We start from the raw sequence: 12863 nt of genomic DNA on the forward strand, positions 1-12863 counted from the left end.
TCCGGAGAATTGAAAGTCTGCAAAATGTCGTCGAGGGAGCAAAGTTATTCTGCAGCATTTAAGCTCAATTATGAAAAAGAGCAACATTTTTTTAGCATTCTCCGATTTCTCACGTTCACTAGAAAGAGTGTATCCCGAGCCCGCGATTTAATTAATAAATTGGATAGTAAAATTAGCAGGAGCTAGCAGGCACTTGGGCTAGCTACAACCCTGTGATCATGCTGATTAGGCCTACTCGCAAAATTATTCCCGTTGCGCCAGTTCACGTTCACAATATCGTTTGCGGCTGGGTTTTGAGACTAGGGAGTATGTGATTTATGAGACGTCTTTGAATTATGATACTGTCAGGTGACTCGGCACTGAAGAGTCTTTGATATCAGAGACGTCTTTGAATTAGCAGTGCCCCCGAACTGATATAGAAATCAGTTCATCTTTGTTAGAGAACAAATTGTACAAGAACACAAGGTTTGTTTCAAATTTAAGAAAATAGGCTATACAGATTTCGTTAGTTTACAATATAAAATTAAAGGCAATGACTTTTCGGAGATATAGACCGATTTCCATTTTTGTTTCTATAAACCAATTTATTTTAATCTTATTATAGGCCGAAACAAATTGATCACACCTATATAAAGCTGCATAAATACTTGATATCTTTTGTAGAAAAAACTGATTTTCAAAAGCGACATCGTTTTTTCACACTGATCATGCGTGCGGTCCGCTTTTCTGCAAAAGCGATCGAGTAGAAATTCAAAAATGTTCTTCTCCCATTCCAAAGTTCCTATAGACCTATTCTATTATATTGTGTAGCAACAAAAACCATAATTTTAATCTGTTTCTGATTAGGCCCACCATGATTGCCATCATCCTGCCCATACCTCTAGTTTATATTTCGTTTTCGGGGCGCCCACAGTCCGAAACGTCTTCAATCCGAAACGTCATTTTCTGTTTTACAATAATTATTGTAGGCCTACCCAAGCACGTTTGTGTCCATTCTCCCCACTGCAACACCGGGTAGGCCTACCCACCCGGGGCTTTGGTGGCGCGAGTCAACCGGGGTAAAAGCAGGGGCGACAAAAAGGGAGGAGCGACAGAAGAAGGAGGGACTGCAAAAAAAATATTAAAGAAAAAAGGCGGAAAATGTGTCAAAAAATTATAATAAATTGTGAAACAAAAATGGAATTATAGGCTACATAAAAAATTAAAAAGATTTAGGTTGCCAGCACCATATTATCCAGTTTTATGAAGAAAATTATTACAAAAATAAAATGAATGTTTGTATTCATATCAATTTGTTTTTTGTTCTTATTGTAATATAAATGCACCGCTTGTTAAATTTTTAGGCGGGTGTCGCTGATTTTTTTATTTTTTAAAGCGTATAATGTTCGACAAATTAAATGAATATAGGAAGAAGACTCGATCCAACCAATAAAATGTAACTGTTATGTGTCGATGAATACCCCCAAAATTAATTAGAACGGTCTTAATTATTTGGATTGTCCACAAATCGCAAGTCCCACCCACTGATGAGGACCAACCATGTGACTGTCAAAATTGCGACGCCCACTCTGCGTCTGTCGCCGCGACCATCACCTCCCAACGCACCACGAGAGGTGCGCGCCAAAAGCGCACCACATTTGACATTGCGTTACGCTCACGCGTTACGCTACTTAAACTTACGCTAAGCAGTAGATGAATGAACTTCGCTGTAGCAAAATGGAACATCACGAAGATAGGGCACGTTTTGTATTTTTATATCCAAAATATCTGTAAATAATGGCGCTTTTTGAATGATTATCAATGTTGCAGTTGATTTTCTAGTAAAATGAAAACATGCGGATCACTTGAGGATAATTACGTGAGTTGTATCGTCACTGGAAGGAATGGAAATGGTCGTGCTAATCAGGATGTTAGTGATTTGCATAATCGTAGATATGGTAGAAGCACCAGGTAAGCAAGCAGCCATTATTTTAAATATTATGTGCCTTTTAAGGCCTATTTAATATACAAAGTCCTAATCTGATAATGATGAAAGTCCACATCTACTCTCAGTGATCTCTCTTTTGTAGGCATAGTCTCAGTTCTCTCTCTTCTCTCTCCCGCATGCACCCACTTCTTTCGCCCTTCTTTCCATTCATACCATCCCCTCAGTGCCACCCACCGACACTTTACTATTTCATTCTTTATCGTTCCAATTTTATCTCTGAAAAATGTTCGGCGGCTCCCCCGGCTACACCGCTGTCCCCTCCTTTTTGATCAGTTTATTGTGAAAATCCTGCAACACATGCCTTCCCCTTCTCGCATTCCGCAGTCAAGCGAAGGTGTAGCAGGGTCCAATGTATGCAACAGTTCAACTTTCTGTACAGTAAGTCCGGTGGTTGCTGTGGTCATGGTGGGAGGATAGGAAGACTTGTCCTTTCTTTTAGACCACGCGATTTGTTCCAACTTGAGAGCATACCGATACCCATTTACAACTGGGTGGAGGGAGGCAACAGGTTATATTTTTATATGCAACTTAACTTTATCTTTTCTTTTAATTTAAAGTACATGTAATAATACGAAATCTATAAAATTGCTATTTGAATCTTTTTAACAGAATTTCCCATATACGTTGAGGAAGGTAGCACCCACTATATCAAATGCGCACCTGCTTCACTGACCACAGCAGGCATGGTGGACAAAGAGTATCAGTGGGTGACATCTGACGGACAACCATTGACCAAAGACCGCTACCTTACCGTGGAAGATGGCACACTGGAGATAACCGGAGTGGAGGCACAAGATGCTGGAGAGGTAATCTGCGAGATGATTTATGGTGATGTGGAAAATGGAATGGTACAAAAGGAGCGGTTCAAGTATGTTTTAACAGGTATGAATGGATGCAATTTGGTCGAAGGCGAAGAGGTCAAGCTGTCATGTATGGTGAAAGCCTCATGCTCATGTCGGTATACTTCGGGTATCTGTCGGTACTCGATCGGTAAATGCCGGTAAAATAATAGTCCGACGTTTTTTCTGTTACGTTTTCGGTTCTCCACAGTGACTTTCGGTACTCGGCTGCGAATTTCGGTTCTAGGTTGCAATTTTCCGCTTAAATGATTAGTTTTGTTCGGGCTTGGTCCTTTTTCTCGACATTTATTTATTTATTACATCATATTTGCCCAGGGTCGGCCTAGCCCAATCTGCTAAAATGCTATTCGTACATGGGGCCCTGCATATACATGTATAGCCGCACTTGCCAAAGATCGCTGTGTATGGAGAAATCTTGTGGTCGCCTACTCCGCAGTCGAAAGATGATGATGATAATGATGATGATGATGATGATGTTGTTGATGTTGTTGATGATGATGATGATGATGATGATGATGATGATGATGATGATTATGATGTTGATGATGATGATGATGACGACGACGACGACGACGACGACGACGACGACGACGCCGCCGCCGCCGCCGCTGATGATGATGTTGATGATGATGATGATGATGATTATGATGTTGATATAATTTTCCTTTTTCTTCAAATTTTCAGTGTACACTCTACCTCTAATGCTTTCCTACGTGACGATAAATTACCGCATCAACAGCTGTAAGGATGAGTATGATAACAATGTGTGGAAGGAGATATTTAACACGGCTCTCAGGGTGGAAATATGCCGAGATCGTTTGTGTAATGTCCCACATTTTGAAACGAAGTGTCTAGAAATACAGGTAGATATATAATACAGCAATATTGCATGAATTCATATGAACGGACCTTAATGATTTTAACAAGCAGGCGAATCGCGATTCGGCATTTCGCCAAATATCATAACGACATATTATAGAAATTGATATCAAACAGGACTTCATTTGGCACTTGCCAGATAGATGGTCATCGGAAATTTCGGAAAAATTTAGCAAAAATCTATTGTTTGTTCCAAATTTGCCAAATTTACCAAACCAAGTTGCTGAAATAAGAGAATTGGAAGTTTTCGTATTATTTTATGGCATTTTGAAGATAAGATTCTAGGATTCATTGGGTAGCCGAACCTAAAAAGATCGCCCCGGGGTATCTGGCGCAAAGGAGTAGGTTGAGTAAAAAGTTAGGCCTTTTTCATGTTATAATTTTTTTTCTGTTACCAGGAAGAAGGCAGACATACTGATGTCCTAACCCACGAGCTACAGTTTAATATTACGATTAGTGTAAGCCACAAGGCAATACCACCGTGTGAGTTGAAGTGTATGATAGGAAAGCTCTCTGACCATGTAGAACTGGTACGTTCAGTAAGCTTTTGTGCGATTTTGGCCCGATAATATGGTCCTGCACCATAATTATGGCCCTGCACCATAATGGTACTGCACCATTTGGTACAGGATTAGGAGCATGTTTGACTTATAATTTTTTTTAATTTAAGTACATGTTCCAGGAGCATGTTTGACTACTTATAGATATTTTAAATTTAAGTACATGCTCCAGGAGCATGTTTGAATGAGAAACAGGTTCCAGGAGCATGTTTGTCAAACATGCTCCTGGAGAATTCTAAGTCAAACATGCTCCTGGAGCGTGTACTTAAATTGAAAATATTTATTCTGCAAATTTGTACTTAGACTGGCATTTATTGCTTTGAAGATAAAATAGGGTTCATTATTTCCCCAAGTATATGAGATTTTTCATTCCCAATTAATTCAGACTAATAGGTTTAGGTTTGTTATTGTGAATATGGATATATAGAATGTTGAAAGTTCTTGGATATTTCCAAATTTATATACGAACCTTGTAAAATGTGACGAGTGTTAGAAATGGCAATCAGCTCTTGTTGATATATGTAGCCTATAAGTAGCGCGATCCGATGTAAACCGTCTTCAGATGATACAGACTTGACATTTAATATGGAATACTTTTTCGCAAAATTCCAAGACTGGTCTGGTAGAGGTCTGGATAAACGGCACGGGCTACATATTAATTGGGGTGTGTCGGGAGATGGTGTAAATTAATTGTTTGACAGAAAATGTGATTTCCATTGGTTTATAATATGGCGCTCATAATGTAGTAAAATTAACCTACAATGGCGGATTTAAGGCGACTGAATTTGAATTTTGTGTGGGTAAAATTTCTGAATTTGAGCAACGTTATTCTGACATTATCAACTTTATTGAGGTTCGAGGCGATATTTACTGAACCTAAATACCAATAAGTGTTCGTCAGAACTGAAATGCACCTGTGACCTACCAGTTTTGAAAGTGGGAGGAGCTTTAAAAAGAATATGGCTCTATAGGTGACCCCGGCCATCCGGGTACTTATTTTACATGACGCTACAGTGCCTACACTTACGCTTTTCAACCCACAATAGACCGTGGAGCAGTGCGACTAGTTGAAGACTTGTAACAGAGGCTGATTCAGTTTGTTGACATTTTGTTTTGACCTCGAATCAGAGCTAGGAATGAGAGCAAAAAGTAGGAAGTCACCACGGTACTTTCCATGGAAACTTTTACCAAACCGACAAAGTCTCCACGGAAGAAAAATCAAGAAGCACAAAGTCACCACGGATATCGATCGTAAGGACGCTATGGTGTCTTTTGAAATGTCCACGGAAACTATTACCAAACAGGCAAAGTCACCACGCTGATCGATCGCTATTTGCATAACAATGAAACAGGAAACGGGGGTGCTGAATGAGCTGACCTTTGACTGTTGTCACAAGCAAGCTTAATCAAGTTAATTAGTCGGGTGGTGGAGGAAGTGGAGGAGCTCTGTGTAATTCCAATGGGAAGTTGGTGTGCATAAAGAATTTCTGCACTTTGGTGCATCTAACTTAGTACAACTGCATTTTCATAGTAGATGAGTGCCACTGTTGTAAAAGTGAAGATTCCAAATAAATCTAATCTAATCTAATCTAATCTAGTGTTAATCTTAATTTTAAACTTAAGCAATTAAGGATTTAACAAGCTTTTAATTTATGCAGTGGAATATGTGTGTCATGCAATTCCGTGGGGTTTAAACAACTTTTTAAGGCATAAAAAGGGCAAACTCGAAGACTGTAACATGTATAAAAATAAATTGCATGATTTATTATAAGATTGTTTTTGTTTGATGTTCAAAGTACTTAATAAAATAAGAAATTAGAAAAAACCTTAGAAAATCAATATTATTTGATATCAGAAGAATTCAATTTGATATGTCTGATGTTCTCTCATGTCACACAAAAAATATTGTCCAAACGTTCATACCAGAGCACTTAATGTAAAATTTCCTTTGGCTAAAACTGGCATTACTTTTATACATATAAATATCTAATTCACATATAGGGTGTTCAAAAAATCTGGCATGAGTACGGGTCCGGGGACATTGGAAATTGGGACCCGAGTACGGGTACTACAAGTCTGCCTTGAAGTAAACTTTATATTAAATCTAATGATATGTACTTAAAGTGTATGTAGCTGGGATGAAAAGCCGACCAAGCCGATCAATTGAAAATTGTGAACTTTCAAATATACATTTTTTTCCCGAAAAGACCTTTTTTTTTTTTTTTTTTTTTTTGGTTTTTTGGGTAAAAAATCCATACGGTATATCTTCAATATGTGATGTCATAATTTTCAATTGATTGTCTGCTTTTCATCCCAGCTATACATACACTTAAAAGTACATATCATAATCATTAGCTTTATAAAGTTTACTTTACAATCCTGTGTTCTACACAGTGCATTTATCTAATTCCAATCCTGAGGGTGGTGTAACTCGAAGCTCATACGTATTGGTCTGTGTGAGAAGGTTTTCTAACTTAGACTTTTATCTTCACACTGCCATCACTAACAACGCGATATAAATGCGCTATAATTTTTGAGAAAAATGCAAAAAGAGACACAAAGTTGGCCAGGGGTGTAGTACCCCCTTAAGCATTTCAGTCCAAAGAAAATATGCGATAGCACAAAATTTAATACAACATTTAAAACATGCTCCAAATTCACTAAAACATATCAAAATCTTCGTCTGGGCCTAAAGATCACAAAATGTAAGTAACATCTGTGCACATAGAACATAATAATAGTTACTAAGTTATGAAGCTCAGCATGTCTAAGATCAATTCAATTTGCATGTTGTACAGGCCGGTTGAAAAATGAAAGTTGCTCCGGTTTTTTTAAGTGGGGCAAACTGTTCCTCAAGTTCAAGTGATTCAGGGAAAGAATAGTTACTATGTAAAGTTCAGAAGAGAGATGATAAATAAATATTTAATCCTATTGAATCCAACATTATTTAACTCTTTGCCGTGTAACACACTAACTAGACATGGATGGTAGATAGTGCAAACTTTTCATTTTCTGAAGCCTCTAAGCTAGATGAACAATTTGTCTTGATTTTTACTAAAGTTGGAGCAACTTTGGACCCATTCACAACAAGCAATTCGAACTTGGACCTTTTGTGTCCCATAACTTCTTAACTGTAGATTGTATGCGCCCACAAACATTTCTGGGATCCTTGGGATGGATGAATAATTTGACATCTTGGAAAGTGTTCTTGGTATCAAATTTGCCCCCTATATACTATCCTATTGGGTCTTTTTGAGGGTCACAGTCTCAAAATTCTGCCTGGCAGACAATTGAATCAAATTCAGTATACCCAATTAAAAAAAAAAAGAAGCTGGTTGTCAACTTGTACGCAAACTTGCTGGTTGGAACACGGTCTAGTAGGCCAATCAAATTAAGATGAGTAAGGGGTTAACCCATCACTAATTGCAACAGAATCCATTTAATCACCATTAATTTTTTAAAAACATTATTATTAAAGAAGTCCCCGAAAATCCAAGTAGTGGAACAGTACCTAATTTGCATAAATCCAAAATGGCTGCTTATACAGGGGTGGAATTTCAAAGTTGATCAAATCCTGTTACTTGCTGTTAAAGTAAATTCACATCAAACCTCAATCCTTTGTGCATCCTTTTAAGGTTGGTCTGAACCCTGGAATTATGGAAACTTTTGGGCCTCATAACAGGGCTGTCAACTTTTTGGAATTGCTTGGCGTGAGACAGAGACGCACCGGGATTTGGCGACTCCAATGTTCATTTTGACCCATGATTATTTGAGCCTAGTACTAGTACACTACCCAACAAACACACTTTTACAAAAAACGTTAAAACGTCCGGTTTTATAAAGGGTATAAAATCGTTTAAATAACACTCAAAACATTTTTGAAAACTTGATGCAAACATTCTAAACAAAATACTAGTTTAAAGTGTCGTATTTTGCACAAATATTTGCCCAAAATATATTGCGGCTTACATACCGTACTATATAGGCCTTGCATAGCCTAAACCTTGATTATGCGTATAATTATTTTCACTATTATAAACGGTATTTTTTTGGCCTACTTAACTTAACAGTTTCATATATCATGATATGCCTACATATTGAGGTTGTATATTCCATTATCAAGTTATGTTAGGTTCATTAATGTTTTTTTTCTAATGATTTAGTAATATCCACATCTCACTTTGTATTACATTTTCATGTCATAATTTGTATTATTATATATTATATTATATTATATTATATTATATTATATTATATTATATTATATTATATTATATTATATGATATTATTATATGATATATATGATATTATTATTATATTATATTATATTATATGATATTATATTATATTATATTATATTATATTGTATTATATATTATATTATATTATATATTATATTATATTATATTATATTATATTATATTATATTATATATTATATTATATTATATAGTATTATAATTATTCTTATTATATGTCTATTATAGCCTATGGATGATAAAGTGGTCGGTGGTCACAATCAAGAAAGTGTGACGTGATTCAGTATGCAAATTTTATATAAACAATAGCAACAATAGGAGGATATAATTCGATTATCAATAATATATATTGTTTGGTTCATATCTACTGATATAAGAGCTTTTAACTATAGAGTAGGCCTATCATGATTTGAAGTGGTCGGAAACCACAGGGAATTTGATCAACTTGACCAATACAAGGTAATCAGCTCATATGCAAATGCCGCACTATATGCATAAACAATAGCAACAATAGCGGGGGTATAATTCTATTATCAATAATATTCAATAATATTGTTTGGTTCATATCTACTGAAATAAGAACTTATGACTAAATAATAGAGGATAATTATTTGAAGTGGTCGGAATCCAGGAAGTATGATCAACTTGACCAATGTGATCGGCTCATATGCAAATGTCCTATTGTACACGCAAATATTGGGAACAATTGGGGGATATAATTCGATGAAGATAATTAGGCCTATATGATATGATAATATGCAAAATATAGGATAGGTTTTTACGACATCTAATTATTAAAATATGCACTGCATACATTAATAGAAAATAATGATTTACAATATCTTGGTGTAGATTATTCATCCAGTAGTTCAAAACATTATTTTATAATTATATTCAATCTAGGCCTAGGCCTATATAGTAATAATACTGGAACTAAAATTTGCAACTCGCTTTGCTACGTCTGACGTTGCTTCCGATCAGATGCCTGATGAAATCCGAAGTTTTCGGACGCAACACGAGCAAAGTGAGTTGCAAATTTTATAGTTCCAGTATGGCAGTATTAGATTGAATTTATAAAATAATGATTTACAATCTTATAAAGATATGTGTATCTTTAATGAATGAAGGAGTGAATGAATGAATTGTTGAATGAATGAATCTGAGACGAATATATGAATGAATGTATTGTTGAACGAGCGGATGGATGGATGAATGAATGAACTTATATATGAATGATAGACTATCACCACACCACCACCCCAAAAAACCAAACACCCCCCCACCCACACACACCACCACCACCACCAAACACTAACAACATTATAAACAGCAATGATAAAATATAATGTATAATTATCGTCGCACAAAACGATTCGAATAGTGCAACCAGCATTACGATTTTCAACAAGCGTTTCAAAGCGACTGGATTGATAGACTACCGTGGCTACTTTTACAAAAATAGGGAAGTCACCATGTCTACTTTTACCAAAATGACAAAGTCGCCATAGGTGTAAAATAATGTAAAGTGAGCTCAAACTCTATTTTTCTGAATTCTGCGCTCAAAATCAAAAGCTATAAATTAGGCGCTATACATTGAAGATATAGTTGATGGACGTGGGGTCTGCAGGTATACATGTGTGGGGTGTGTGGGTTTTTGTTGTTAGTGTGAATATACGCTTTAGGCCTACAATAACATGCTTACTCCAAAAAAGTTGAGACCATTGTATACCGTACCACCAGAAACCCTCATCGGTGCTATCTACTGTAGATAGCAAGCTCAGTAGAGATGGTATTAATTATGTATCATGCTGTGTTCCATATATAGAAAATTATAATATATACGAGTGTGTATAATTATGCCCTTATAGTCCCAGTATCTACAGCATGCAGTTCAATTGCGGTACCTCTTCAGGTTCGTATATAATTTATAGGTCTTTTGGTGTCAAGTTGATCGCTAATCTTAAGGGGCACTTCGTATAATCAACATCATCATCCCCCATCATCATCTTGCTCTAAGGCCATAAGATGGTATATAGCCAGTTTTAATTATGTATGACATGGTATGTACTATCATGCTTTTGATTGAATATAGAAAATTAGGCTATAATATGCGAGTGTATAGGCCCTAGACATGGAATAATTGATAGGAAGAGGCACTCCCTAATTAGCATGAGGCCGCATTCTTATTTAAATTAGCCATTGTGTTATAAATTCATATTCATGTTTACCAGTAGCACTTTACACCACCAGGTAGGGTAAGCCATGAATAATTTAGTGTTGTATAGTCAAATTAATAAGCTTCATTCTTTCCAGTCTTGAACAAAATAGTAGGCGGAGGCGGGAATCGATCTCGGTACCTCTCGGTTGAAAGGCACAGCGTACGACCACTACGCCAAGTAACTATCTGCTGAGAGACGTGTGATTTTAATCCTTGATATTGCTCAATGGAATAAATCGTGAAATTAAATCAATAATAAAAGAAGCAGAGTTTTATTTTGGGCTCAAATTGGAGACAGCTCTACTAGAGAAAAGGGAAAATATTTGTCTTTGCTCTAAAGAAAATATTTAAGTTAGAAAATAATCAAATAAATTTAAATAAATATTTTGAAACAGAATGTTATGCCTCTATTGGAAAAAAAAAATATATTACAATAACTTGTGTGTACTATAATTTATTATTTATTTATTATTAATTACTTACTTACTTAATTAATTAATTTATTTATTTATTATTTAATCACTAACATTTATACTCACTTCATCACTCACTCACTTAAAATTAATCTCATTCTGATGACAAAACAACCCAATTAATTATATCATGAACAATATTATTTAAATTATTAAAATTTTGTAAATTTGACCAAATATTTTTATAATTGTCCCAAAAAGATTAATTTGATTGTAGGTGCATGCAGTAGAAAATAGTCTAAAGACAATATATGCAAAGGTTAAGGCCTTTTATGGTGGGTATAGTTTTGGAGCTACATTTTATTTCAGGTCGAAATATGGTGAAAAAATTAAATGTGTAAAAAACGCGTTTGAAAATAAAAAAAAAACGTTGTTTTTAAATTTTTTTATCCGATTTGCATAACTTTTGAAAGTTTGTTTAATGTATTATCAAAAGTGCATTATGTTAATGTGTCTAATAATGAAAAACACATTGATATAATGATGATTTTTTGATTTCTCTTGACACCTGTCTCACTTTAATTTCAAAATAGCAATTTTTTGCTCGCATTTATTTCAGAAAAATTAATTCATCCACCAATGCCAAGAAATCTACCGTCACCACTGTCTATTTTACCATAATGACAGATTCAGTAATCATCCATCTTACAAAATAATATTGTGTGAAATAATATATGGTCAGTAAATCAATCAACCAATCAACTCCCTCCTCTCAATTACTCTTGCATTCATTCATTTACCTGTTATACCTTCACACTTTATTCCAACAATCAATCATCAATCAATCAATCAATCAATTCATCAATCAACCCATACATCAACATATCAATCAGTCAATCTGTCAGTCATTTAGTCTCACGTCATCACAAGTCATAAAATTAAAATTGATCGACAACTGTCGATCAGTTCATTGTTTCATTGTTTGATAAGTCTATTGATCGAAATTGACTATTATATAATTATTAATATTGTTATTGTTTGATTGATTGATAACTTGAAGAATTGATGTATCAATTAATTCGTTGAGCCGTTGCAAGTGAGTACGTGAAATGTTTAAGAGCTGAGTTATACTTCAATAGGCCTAAATTAAATAAATAAACAAGCAAATAAATAAATGAATAAATGAATAAATGAATAAATAAATAAATAAATAAATTAATTAATTAATTAATTAATTTATTTATTTATTTATTTATTCATTTATTCATTTATTCATTTATTTATTTGCTTGTTTATTTATTTATTAATTAATTAATTAATTAATTAATTAATTAATTAATTAATTAATTAATTAATTAATTAATTAATTTATTTATTTATTAATTTATTAAGTAATTAATTCATACATTCATTCATTAATTAACTAATTAATTATTAGATGAATAAATAAAAGTTGTGCAAGAAAAATCAATGCAATAGATGTCCCATTTCGTTTACGGCTATCTATCTGTATATTTGTTTTGTTTTCATAAAATTGCTGTAGGCCTATTTCTCTTTTGAAATCATTAGGGGCTGTGCAATAGTTATGATCCCTGGGGAGGGTAAAATTGGGGGGGGCAAGAATTTTTGGCGAGCCGCAAGGGGACAAGCAATTTTGGCCAGCCGAGAGGGGGGAAAGCGATTTTGG

The 12863-nt window shown here is 34.8% G+C and overlaps 1 protein-coding gene across 1 annotated transcript in view; it reads right to left on the minus strand.

Moving 5' to 3' along the window:
* The window catches only part of LOC140142922 (uncharacterized), an 85558-nt gene that overhangs the window by 19627 nt on the left and 53068 nt on the right, over positions 1 to 12863 (minus strand). The window lies entirely within an intron of this gene.

The sequence above is a fragment of the Amphiura filiformis genome, chromosome 20, assembly GCF_039555335.1.
Source record: "Amphiura filiformis chromosome 20, Afil_fr2py, whole genome shotgun sequence".
Lineage (NCBI taxonomy): Eukaryota > Metazoa > Echinodermata > Ophiuroidea > Amphilepidida > Amphiuridae > Amphiura > Amphiura filiformis.